The following is an 11,888-nucleotide window of genomic DNA, read 5'->3' as shown; positions in this document are numbered from 1 at the left end:
CTAATGAATTATAAAGGTAAGCTTAGGTGTTTGGAGATAGACTGCTAATCCTCCATTATTATTCATTCAACATGTTATTATTGTTTGCTTGACATGTGGCAGACACTATTCCAGATGCAGAATACAGCAATGAAAAGAAAATAGATGAAATCTTCTGCCCACAACGATCTTACATTCTAATAGAAGAAAGCGAATCCTAAATAAATCAATAGGAATATATAATATGTTGCAGGATACATAGTGTGGACATCTATCTTTTATATTTGGCCATTAATTACTGTCTCTTTGAGGAAGTGACATTTGAGAAAGAACTTGAAAGTCAAGGAACAAGCCATATGATTATCTAGGGGAAGATGTTCATGTAGGAAGAACAATTATATTTCCTTGAGACATGTTTGAAGAACAACAAGAAGACTAATGTTCCTATAATGAGTGTGAGGTACTTAAAATATTAGGAGATGATGGCAGAGAATTGGTGAGTCTGATTATATACAGCCATGTAGGCCATGATAAGGAAGCTGGCTTTTATTTAGTGAAGTGGAAAGCCATTGCAGTTTCGGGAGAGGAGGAAAATTACATCATCTAGTCATGAACTGGATCTTTCTGGTGACTGTGCCAAGAATGGACTGTTTGTAGGCAAGGATAGAAGCAATGAGACAGCTCAGAATGTTATTGCCATGAGACATTTTGTTCATGTTCCCCTGCCATTACAGATAAACTTGGCAACTTCCACTTCTGGATAATTCAGTCCTCTCCATTTGTGTTGGCATCTAGGGAAGTACTGAAACTTGCATTAGGCTCCAAACCCTGTGCTCTTTGTATTTCCCTACATAGGGAAATACATTTATCTATGATAAATGATAGTATTAAAATATTTTAAGAATGCATCTTTAGATATTTGAAAGTTCTGGTCAGGAACCCAAAGGATTGCCTGGCACCTTACTTCTTGTATTTTAAAGTTGGAAATTAGACGGGGCGCCTGGGTGGCTTGGTCGGTTAAGCGTCCGACTTCGGCTCAGGTCATGATCTCACGGTCCGTGAGTTCGAGCCTCGCGTCGGGCTCTGTGCTGACCGCTCAGAGCCTGGAGCCTGTTTCGGATTCTGTGTCTCCCTCTCTCTCTGACCCTCCCCTGTTCATGCTCTGTCTCTCTCTGTCTCAAAAATAAATAAACGTTAAAAAAAATTTTATATATATATATATTTTTATATATATAAATTATATATATATATTATATATATATAATTTTATATATAAATAAATAAATAAAGTTGGAAATTAGAAAGATCCAAGAGTAAAAGTCACACACATATTTTAGCCTAATTTGAGGATTAATCTTTGCTTATGGAAAGAAAGCAAAATTCCTCACTTATTAGTGACAAAAGCTCTCTCCATGACCTAACTTTTAGTCCGGTTCCTCTCAAACTTCTTTCCAACTAGGCCTCAACCTTTGAACTTCCATGTTTGTCTTTGCATTACCCAATTTTAGCAAAAACCCTCCTACATTGGTTTAGGAAGGATCCCTATATTCAATATATGATTATTCTTGATATCTGATTAAGTTCTTTATATTTCACCCTTAATATCTGATCACACTGGCCTTTCTTCAACAGGAATCCTGTCAAATCACAATCTTCCTTTACCTCTGATGCTACCTTATAGTAATTTATTACACACTGACTCCCACTCCCAATACAATAGGCACTTGAATAAAATCTTCCTTACCATTTTTTAACAAGTGTCAGAATAGTTTTTCTTTGACATCGATGAGAAAGACAAAGGCATTTGACAATGAAAGAAATTAGTTTATTCAGGCTATTGCAATAGGGAAAGTGTTCATTTCTGTGGAAGAATGTCTCAAAGAAAAGGAAAGGGACCTGGGTTTTATAGAGGCAGATAAACAAGAAAGCTATGAAGAAAGGTGGACAGCAAACTTTGTCTAAGTTATGAGGAAGAGTGGAGGGGAATACATGAGGGCAGAATGACCCTTTTGGTTAGCCATTTCTCAGATCACAAAAGGATAGGGGGATTATTCAACCACCTCTGATCGCCAAGAGCACAAGGTTCAGATATAGCTAAACATTTAGCTATATGTTTAGCTATACGTCACTAATTTTATTCTATCATCTTGATTTAGGAAAATAATTTTCAGACTGTAATATTGTCTAGAGCTTTTCAGATAATACTATGGAGTACACACATGGTAGCATATGCATTAACGTGTTTCTGGAAGAATAAATAAGAAATTATTGTCAGTTCCTTTACCTTTGAGGGGAAAAGCTTGGGAGCAAGATAGTGAAGGAAAACATTTCTTTTTATCCTTCTATTTTGTTTGAATTTTCTCTCCATATGCATGTGTTTATTTTATTATTAAAAATACTATCTTTGGGTGGCCAGGAAGATGGCATACATTCACAGTTATCATGCCCAACAAAACCAACTAATAACCTGTCAGAATAAGGACGGGGGTCTGCTTGGAGAAACTTGCAAGAAGAGGCTCTCACAATACTACAAAACCATTGGTCTGGGATTCAAGATGCCAGAAATGCTCCTTTCCTCATAATGTCTCCACCCAACGGCACATTCTGTCTGGCATGGTGACCAGAGTGAAGATGCAGAGGACCATTGTAATCTGCCAAGATTACCTCCACTACATCCAAAAGTACAACTGCTTTGAGAAATGCCACAAGAACATGTCTGTGCACCTGTCCCCCTGTTTCAAGAATGTCAATATTGAAAACATTGTCACAGTGGGTGAGTGCCAGCCCTTGAGAGAAACTGTGAGCTTCAACACACTCAAGGTCACCAAGGCTTCTGGCACCAAAAAAGCAGTTCCAGAAGTTCTGAGGTTAGGCATCTGCCCACACCTCAAAACAAAACAAAGTTATTTTCCCTGTAAAAAAAAAAATACTGTCATTGGAAATTTATTGGGCATTGAGTTATAGGTCTTTTGTTTCTTATTAATATTTTTCTGCATTTCAAAACCTAACAAATAATTTTTTAAAGAGTAATATAGGCAAATTTTTCTACAAGTTTGATCTGTTAAAAGCAGCCCCATGGGGGAGATTGTCAGATGGAATTATTTGGATTGCCCTAGAAGTTGGTCCTTGGATATTGTTTCTCTTCTTGCCTACGTAAGGGGCAAAAAATTATTAAGATGTCAAGTTTCTCAATTTCTACTCTGCCCCTCAAGGAAGCAAACAGATGGAATCTTTCCAGGTGTAGAGGCCCCAATCAGGAGACCAATTCCCTACCAGGTAAGTTCTTAAACGTTTTGCAATGTAGAAATAGAAAAATAAACTGAGGAAAACAATATCTCAAAGGTCGACAAAAAGATAAAGGATGTAAAGAGAGAGAAGCTAAATTAACCTACATAATAAAGAATGAGAAAATATTGGCGAGAAAAAAACGAGAGTATTTGAAGGCATTTTTGCAGATAAGAGGCGCCAGACATGTTAAGGTGGGGTATGTAATAAAATTGAAAAGAAGAGAGAGTATATAAAAAGTATTGCAGGTGAGATACCTGGGTGGTTCAGTCAGTTAAGCGCCCAACTCTTGATTTTGGCTTAGGTCATGATCTCAGTGTTGGTGAGTTTGAGCCCCGCCCTGGGCTCTGCACTGACAGCATGGACTCTGCTTGGAATTCTCTCTCCTTCTCTCTCTGCCCCATCCCACTCGTGCTCACTCTCTCTCAAAATAAATTAATAAACTTAAAAACATTTAAATATTGTTGGTATGTATAAATTGGATTCTATTTCATATTCTGAAAGGAACATAAGATAAACATGTAAAATATTTTTAAATTATTTAAGATCTTTTGAATGTGCTTCCTTGAATACAACTCCTTGCAACAATTGGACCTCATGGGTGCAGTATTTATAATGATTATCTTTGGGGTACTTTTCCATGATAATGGAACTATAGAGTCATATTCAACTCTACTTAAATCTAAGCATGTCTTAAATTTGAGCCAAGAGATGTCCATTTCTGGCATTCAGATTGTTACAAAAATCACGCAAAGAAATTAAGATGAACTCATGAGATGCAACCGTGTTTGAAATATTCTCTTAAAGGGAGAGGGATATGATAGAGAGCTGAATTCTTTACCTTAGAGTCACTGGATGCAGTGACCTTCAAGAGGCAGTATTTAAAATGGAAAATTGGAACTGTGCTTGCTGAGCTGTTTCTAAATAAAATTTCCCTTGATAAATCTCAAGGGAAGGTGGCCAACAAAGGGCTGTATATATACATGTGTTGTCTAACACAATGTTGTTTACCTTTTGCTTTTTAAAAATGTAAAAATTGTTTTTGTAAATGAAAATGTTCATATAATGTAAATGTAAAACTTGCAAAAGTTTTCTGTAGAAAAGTTGCAATAATAGTATAGGGAATTCCCATATACCTTCTGCTGCTGTTGCTGCTGCTGTTGTTGTTAAACTATTTGAGAATAAATGGTAGATGTCAAAGCCCTTTATTCCTAAATATTTAATTATGATGCAAAATTTTAAAAGAAAGTTCAATTGTTTCTAGAGAGGTAAGGCACAAACATGAGCAATTTACTAGAGGTAGGAAGACCTAGCACACACCAGATCTGAAAGTGGCTCAGGATTTTGCCGAGGTAATAAAATAGGTTCCAGACAAGGAAGACTAAACCATGGAATAAAAATGCTAAGGAACTGTTAGATAAATGGAACGTTTAGATTTCCTTAAGTTTTCCTTTCTGTGTATGGCCTCTATTTTTTCCAAAGTACTCTCTCTGTTTGTTGATTTTGGTCCTCTGTCTTTCATATTATTTATATTCATATTTCCTCAAATGTGTGGTGATTCTTGGTTGACTACTTAAGATTTGAATAGTAGGAAGCTGATTAGAAGTGCTGTGCATGTGGGTGGGATTTAGAGACTAACTCTGTGGGGTGTTCTGATTGCTCCTTTTTGGGGGGCAACTCCCCATGTCAATATCTTTAATCTTTTCTGTCGGGGTAATCAGATACCTCACAGTCATCCAATCTTTCCCCTGGAGTAAATCTAAATAGCAGTAATCTCAGAGACTGGGATGAGGTAGGTATCAATATTAAGTATGTAAACGTTCATTTAAATGAATTATACTATTTTAAGTGTAGTACTTCTCACTTCAATTGTGGCTGGGTTCCCTGCTCCAGAAATTGTTTTACCCTTTCTAAAGAATAAATCCCTAATCTTTAGCCAAGATGGAAGAAAGGAAGTTGACTAGCTGTGTTCAGTGGGGTGGGGATCCAGGGATCTAACTGATTTTAGATAAAATTTAGACAATCAACCATCAGTTTTTATCATCATCTTCATTCCCATTTTCAGAAGTACCCAGTATTGCCAATTCCTGACCCTTTTGAGGGTTTCTCAGGGTGAATTGGGTTATTTTTCAGTTTTTTCCATTGCTTGGGGTTCAGCTTCCTCAGGTGTGCAAAGTCAATTTCATTGTTTCCTTCTCCCAAAATTATGTTGCTTTTATTTGTCTCCCTTTACCTAGATCTTGGTACACTTATACCTTCATAATATCCTATTACTGTCATTTTTGTGAGTTTTCTGGAATATCTGGTTCACCATTTCTAACTAAAATTTCTGGATTCTATCATTTTTCAATTGTTCTGGGTGACATTTGTCCCCTTCAAGAGCAACTAAAATTGGGAGGTTGTGGCATAAATGAAGATAACTTGGGGTTAAAGTTTAGAAGGGGTTATGGAGGGGAGAACAAGTGTAGACATTTCTCTAGTGGGCAGCTCAGGCTCCATGGGTTGAGCAGGATGTACTGCATTCGCTAGGGACATTTTCAAGCTCTTTAAAATTTTGGTTCATTACTGACACCAGCACCTTCAGAGCTACATTTAGTTGCATTTTACATACATTTTCCATGAGTTAATTAGTATATACCATAGCTAGCATGAGGCAGTTTCTAATCTGCCCAACCAGGAGGCTGTTAGAAGAAGAGGTGGGGAAAGCCTGACAGAGACTGTGTTTAGAAAATTTTGATATCAGGGGTGCCTGGGTGGTTCAGTCGGTTAAGCATCAGACTCTAGATTTGGGCTCAAGTCATGATCTCACGGTTTGTGGGATCAATCCCCACATTGGACATCATGCTGATAGCGTGGTGCCTTCTTGGGATTCTCTCTCTCTCCCTCTCTCTCTACCCCTCCCCCTTTCTCTCTCTCTCTCTCAAAATAAAACTAAATAAAATTTTTAAAAAAGAAAACTTTGATATCAGTGTTTACTCACAAAACACAAATAAAACACATAATATCAAATTGAACCCAATCGCCTAGCTTCAGCAATTATCAAATCATGGACAATCTTGATTCTTCTATATCTCCACTCATCCTCCTCCTCATCCCTTCCCCACTCCAACCTTTGGAATATTTTGAAACAATTCCAAACATATAATTTTACCTGTAAAAATTTTGTTATGTAACCATATGTACTTCTAAAAGCAAGGATTCTTCTTTTTAAACATAACCACAATACTATCATCAAACACACATTTCAAAATCAACAAAAATTTGAATAATTTTAACAGGTAAGCCATGAGCTAGAAGTAAGATTTGCTTCATCCATGAATAGAATTTAGAACAGTATCAAATAGCATTACATAATCCTGATCTTCCAGGAACATTCAAGAAGAACTTGTCATTTAAGGGACCATATTTTTTTCTTTTTTAAAAAGTTTTTATTTAAATTCCAGTTAGTTAGCATACAGTGTAATATTAGCTTCAGGTATAACATATACTGATTCAACACTTCCATACAACACCCGCCGCTCATCACAACAAGTGCACTACATAATCTCCATCACCTATTTAGCCCATTCCCCCACCTATGTCCTCTCTGCTACCAGTTTGTTCTCTATAGTTTAGAGTCAGTTTCTTGGTATGCCTCTCTCTGTCTTCTTTTCCTTATGCTCCTTTATTTTGTTTCTTAAATTCCACATTAGTGAAATCATATGGTATTTGTCTTACTCTGGCTGACTTATTTGGCTTAGTATAATACTCTCTAGTTCCATCCACGTTGTTACACATGGCAAGATTTCATTCCTGGAATTTCATTCCTGGAATATGTATATATATATATATATATATATATATATATTAGTATAATATTAGTATAATATAAATATAACTATATAAAATATTAGTCCCAATAGTATATATATTAATCCGAAAAGTTTATTTTGCTTTTATTTCCCTTGCCTCAGGAGACATATCTAGTAAGAAGTTGCTATGGCAAATGTCAAAGAGGTTACTGCTGCTGTTCTCTAGGATTTTAATGGTTTCCTGTCTCACATTTAGGTGTTTTATCCATTTTTAATCTATTTTTGTGTGTGGTGTAAGAAAGTGATCCAGTTTCGTTCTTCTGTATGTTGCTGTCCAGTTTTCCCAGCACCATTTGTTGACGAGACTATTTTTTCACCATTGGATATACTTCCCTGCTTTTCAAAGCACATAATAATGCTTTGACCATATAATTGTGGGTTCATTTCTGGATTTTCTTTTTTTAATGTTTATTTATTTATTTTTTAGAGAGAGAGAGTGTGTGAGCAGGGGAGGGGCAGAGAGAGTGGGAAGGAGAGAATCCCAAGCAGTCTCCACATTGTCAGCACAGAGCCTGACAAGAGGCTTGATCTCACAAACCATGAGATCATGACCTGAGCAGAAATCAAGAGTTGGACGCTTAACTGACTGAGCCACCCAGGCACCCCTCATTTCTGGATTTTGTATTCTTTTCTATTGATCTATGTGCCTATTTTTGTACCAGTACCATACTGTTTTGATTACTACTTTGTGATAGATAGCTTTGTAATATAACTTGAAGTCTGGAATTGTGATGCCTTCAGCTTTGTTTTTCTTTTTCAAGGTTGCTTTGGCTATTCAGGGTCTTTGTGTTTCCATAAAAATTTTATAATTGTTTATTCTAGCTCTGTGAAAGATGCTGTTGGTATTTTGATAAGAATTGCATTAAATGTGTAGATTGCTTTGGATAGTATAGACATTTTAACAATATTTGTTCTTCCAATCCATGAGCATGGAATATCTTTTCATTTCTTTGTGCCCCCTCAATTTCTTTCATCAGCGTTCTAAAGTTTTCAGAGTACAGGTATTTCACCTCTTTGGTTAAGTTTATTCCTAGGTATCTTATGGTTTTTGATGCAATTTTAAATGAAATTGATTCCTTGGTTTCTCTTTCTGCTGCTTCATTATTGATGTATAGAAATGCAACAGAGTTCTGTGCATTGATTTTGAATCCTGAAACTTTACTGAATTCGTGTATCAGTTCTAGCAATTTTTTTTTTGTGAAGTCTTTTGCGTTTTCTGTATAGAATATTGTGTCTTCTGCAAATAGTGAAAGTTTGACTTCTTCCTTGCTGATTTGGATTCTTTTTTTCTTTTTGTTGCCTGATTGCTGTGACTAGGACTTCCAATACTATGTTAAATAACAGTAGTGAGAGTGGACATCCCTGTCTTCTTCCTGGCCATAGAGGAAAAGTTCTCAGTTTTTCCCCATTGAGGATGATACCTGTGGGTTTTTCATAGATGGCTCTTTTTTTTTTTATTTTTTTTAACGTTTATTTATTTTTGAGACAGAGAGAGAGAGAGAGAGAGAGCATGAACAGGGGAGGGTCAGAGAAAGAGGGAGACACAGAATCTGAAACAGGCTCCAGGCTCTGAGCTGTCAGCACAGAGCCCGATGTGGGGCTCGAATCCACGGACCACGAGATCATGACCTGAGCCGAAGTCGGATGCTTAACCGACAGAGCCACCCAGGCGCCCCTATAGATGGCTCTTATGCTGAGTTATGTTCCCTCTAACCCTACTTTGTTGAGGGTTTTTATCATGAGTGGATGTTGTACTTTGTCAAATGTTTTTTCTGCATCTATTGAAAGGATCATGTGGTTCTCTTCTTTTATTAATGTGGTGTATCATGTTGACTGATTTGCAAATATTGAATCCCCTTGCAAACCAGGAATGAATCCCACTTGATTGTGGTGAATGATTCTTTTAATGTACTCTTGGATTTGATCTGCTTTTTATTTTACTGAGAATTTTTGCATCAATCTTCATCAGGGATATTGGCCTGGAGTTCTTTTTTCTTTTTTTAGTGGAGTCTTCATCTGGTTTTGGTGTGAGGGTAATGCTGGACTCATAGAATTAATTTGTGAATTTTCTTTTCATTTCTATTTTTTGAAATAGTTTGAGAAGAATAGGCTATTAACTCTTCTTTAAATGTTTGGTAAAATTCCCCTATGAAGCCATCTGGCCCTGGACTTTTGTTTGTTAGGTAATTTTTGATTATTGATTCAATTTTTTGAAGGTTATCAGTCTGTTCAAGTTTTTCTATTTTTCCTGTTTCTGTTTTGGTAGTTTATATGTTTCCAGGAATTTATCCATTACTTCCAGGTTGTTCAATTTGTTAGCATATAGGTTTTTTTTTTAATTTCTCTTATAATTGTTTGTATTTCTGTGGTGTTGGTTGTTCTTTCTCCTTTCTCATTTGTGATTTCATGTATTTGGGTCCTTTCTCTTTTCTTTTTGATAAGCGTGGCTATGGATTTATCAATTTTACTAAGTTTTTCAATGATCTAGCTCCTAGTTTAATTAATTTGTCCTATTAGTTTTTTGAAGCTTCTATATCATTTATTTCTGCTCTCATCTTTATTATTTCCTTCCTTCTGCTGGCTTTAGGCTTCATTTGTTGTTCTTTTTGTAGCTCCTTAAGGTGTAAGGTTAGGCTAGGTTTTTTTGTGAGATTTTTCTTGTTTCTTAAGATATGCCTCTATTGCTATATACTTCCCTATGTGGACCACTTTTGCTGCATCACAAAGGTTTTGGACCATGTGTTTTCATTTTCATTTGTTTTCACATATTTTTTTTAATTTTTCCTTTGATTTCCCAGTTGACCCATTTATTATTTAGTAGCAGGTTGATTAACCTCCATGTATTTGTGTTTTTCCAAATTTTTTCTTCTGGTTTACTAGCATTTGGTCATAAAAGAATACACGATATGATCTCAATATTTTTGTATTTATTGAGGTTTGGTTTGTGACCTATTATGTGATCTGTTCATGAGAATGTCCCATGTGCACTTGAAAAGAATGTGTATTCTGATGTTTTAGAATGGAAAGTTCTGAATATATTTGTTAAGTCCATCTGATACAGTGTGTCAGTCAAAGCCAATTTTTCCTTGTTGATTTTCTGTTTAGATGATCTGTCCATTGCTGTAAGCGGGGCATTGAAGTCCACTACTATTATGGTGTTATTGTCAATAAGTTTGCTTATGTTTGTGATTAATTGATTTATATATTTGGGTGTTTTCATGTTGGGGGCATAAGTATTTATAGTCATTAGACCTTCTTTTTTTAATTTTTTAAAAATGTTTATTTATTTTTGAGACAGAGAGAGACAGAGCATGAACGGGGGAGGGGCAGAGACAGAGGGAGACACAGAATCAGAAGCAAGTTCCAGGCTCTGAGCCATCAGCCCAGAGCCCGATGCAGGACTCGAACTCAAGGACCGCAAGATCGTGACCTGAGTTGAAGTCGGACGCTTAACCGACTGAGCCACCCAGGCGCCCCAGCAGTCATTAGATCTTCTTGATGGATAGACCCCTTAATTATGATATAATGACCTTCTTCATCTCGTTAGAGTCTTTGTTTTAAAATCTAGTTTGTCTATTATAAGTATGGCCATGCTGGCTTTCTTTTGGTGTCCATTAGCATGAAAGATGGTTCTCCATCCCCTCCCTATCAATCTTCACGTCCCTACATCTAAAATTAGTCTCTTGTGGGTAGAGAGGCGGTGCGTGCTACACGGACTGGTGGGAGGGAGCCCAGGCGGAGGGGCATCCCACCAGCAAAGCAGAGCCCCTGAGTTTGGCTTGCAAAAGCGGAGGGGCCAGACAGAGTGTGTTCAGACAGCAACTGGGACTTAACATCTGGAAGGTTATCAGCTAACAGCTCTGCTCCGAGAGCAGGAAGGCTGGAGGACAACTGGAGGGACAGTTGTTGAGCCCCGGATGACAGAGATCAGCTTTGTGGGGAACAAAGGCGTTTGCCAGCAACATCTCCTTCGCCCATCCTCCAGCCAAAGTCCGAAAGGGAACCAGTTCCTGTCAGGGAACTTGCTTGAACCACGCAAACACTGCTTCTGCAGATCCATCCCTCCAGCGGTGGGTCTGACTCCCTCCCGGTGCTGCAGGGCCCCTCCTGAAGTGGATCACCGATGGAGAAGTGAACTGAGCCCGCCCCTCCTGCCCCTGTGCACCTTGCCGATCCACCCCGCTATTATGCCAGTTCCCCAGCACCACAAACCTGGCAGTGTGCAGGTAGCCCAAACAGGCCACGCCACCCCACAGTGAATCCCACCCCTAGGAGAGGGGAAGAGAAAGCACACACCAGTCTGACTGTGGGCCCAGCCGTGGGCTGGGGAAAGACATCAGGTCTGACTGTGGCCCTGCTCAAAATGCAATTTATTCAAGACAGCACGGGGGAAGTGCCCCACAGTTCCACACCACTCCAGGGACTATCCAAAATGATGAACCAGAAGAATTCCCCTAAAAAGAATCTCCAGGAAATAACGACAGCTAACTAACTGATCAAAAACGATTTAAACAATACAACAGAAAGTGAATCTAGAATAATAGTCATAAAATTAATCACTGGGCTTGAAAACAGTATAAAGAACATCAGAGAATCTATTGCTACAGAGTTCAAGGAACTAAGGAACAGCCAGGAGGAGCTAAAAAAATGCTATAAATGAGCTGCAAAAAAAAAAAAATGGAAACAACCACAGCTCAGATTGAAGAGGCAGAGGAGAGAATAGGTGAACTGGAAGATAAAATTATGGAAAAAGAGGAAGCTGAGAAAAAGAGA

The sequence above is a fragment of the Prionailurus viverrinus genome, unplaced genomic scaffold, assembly GCF_022837055.1.
Source record: "Prionailurus viverrinus isolate Anna unplaced genomic scaffold, UM_Priviv_1.0 scaffold_55, whole genome shotgun sequence".
In the NCBI taxonomy this organism is placed as follows: Eukaryota; Metazoa; Chordata; class Mammalia; order Carnivora; family Felidae; genus Prionailurus; species Prionailurus viverrinus.
Note: the sequence above shows the minus strand (reverse complement) of the source record.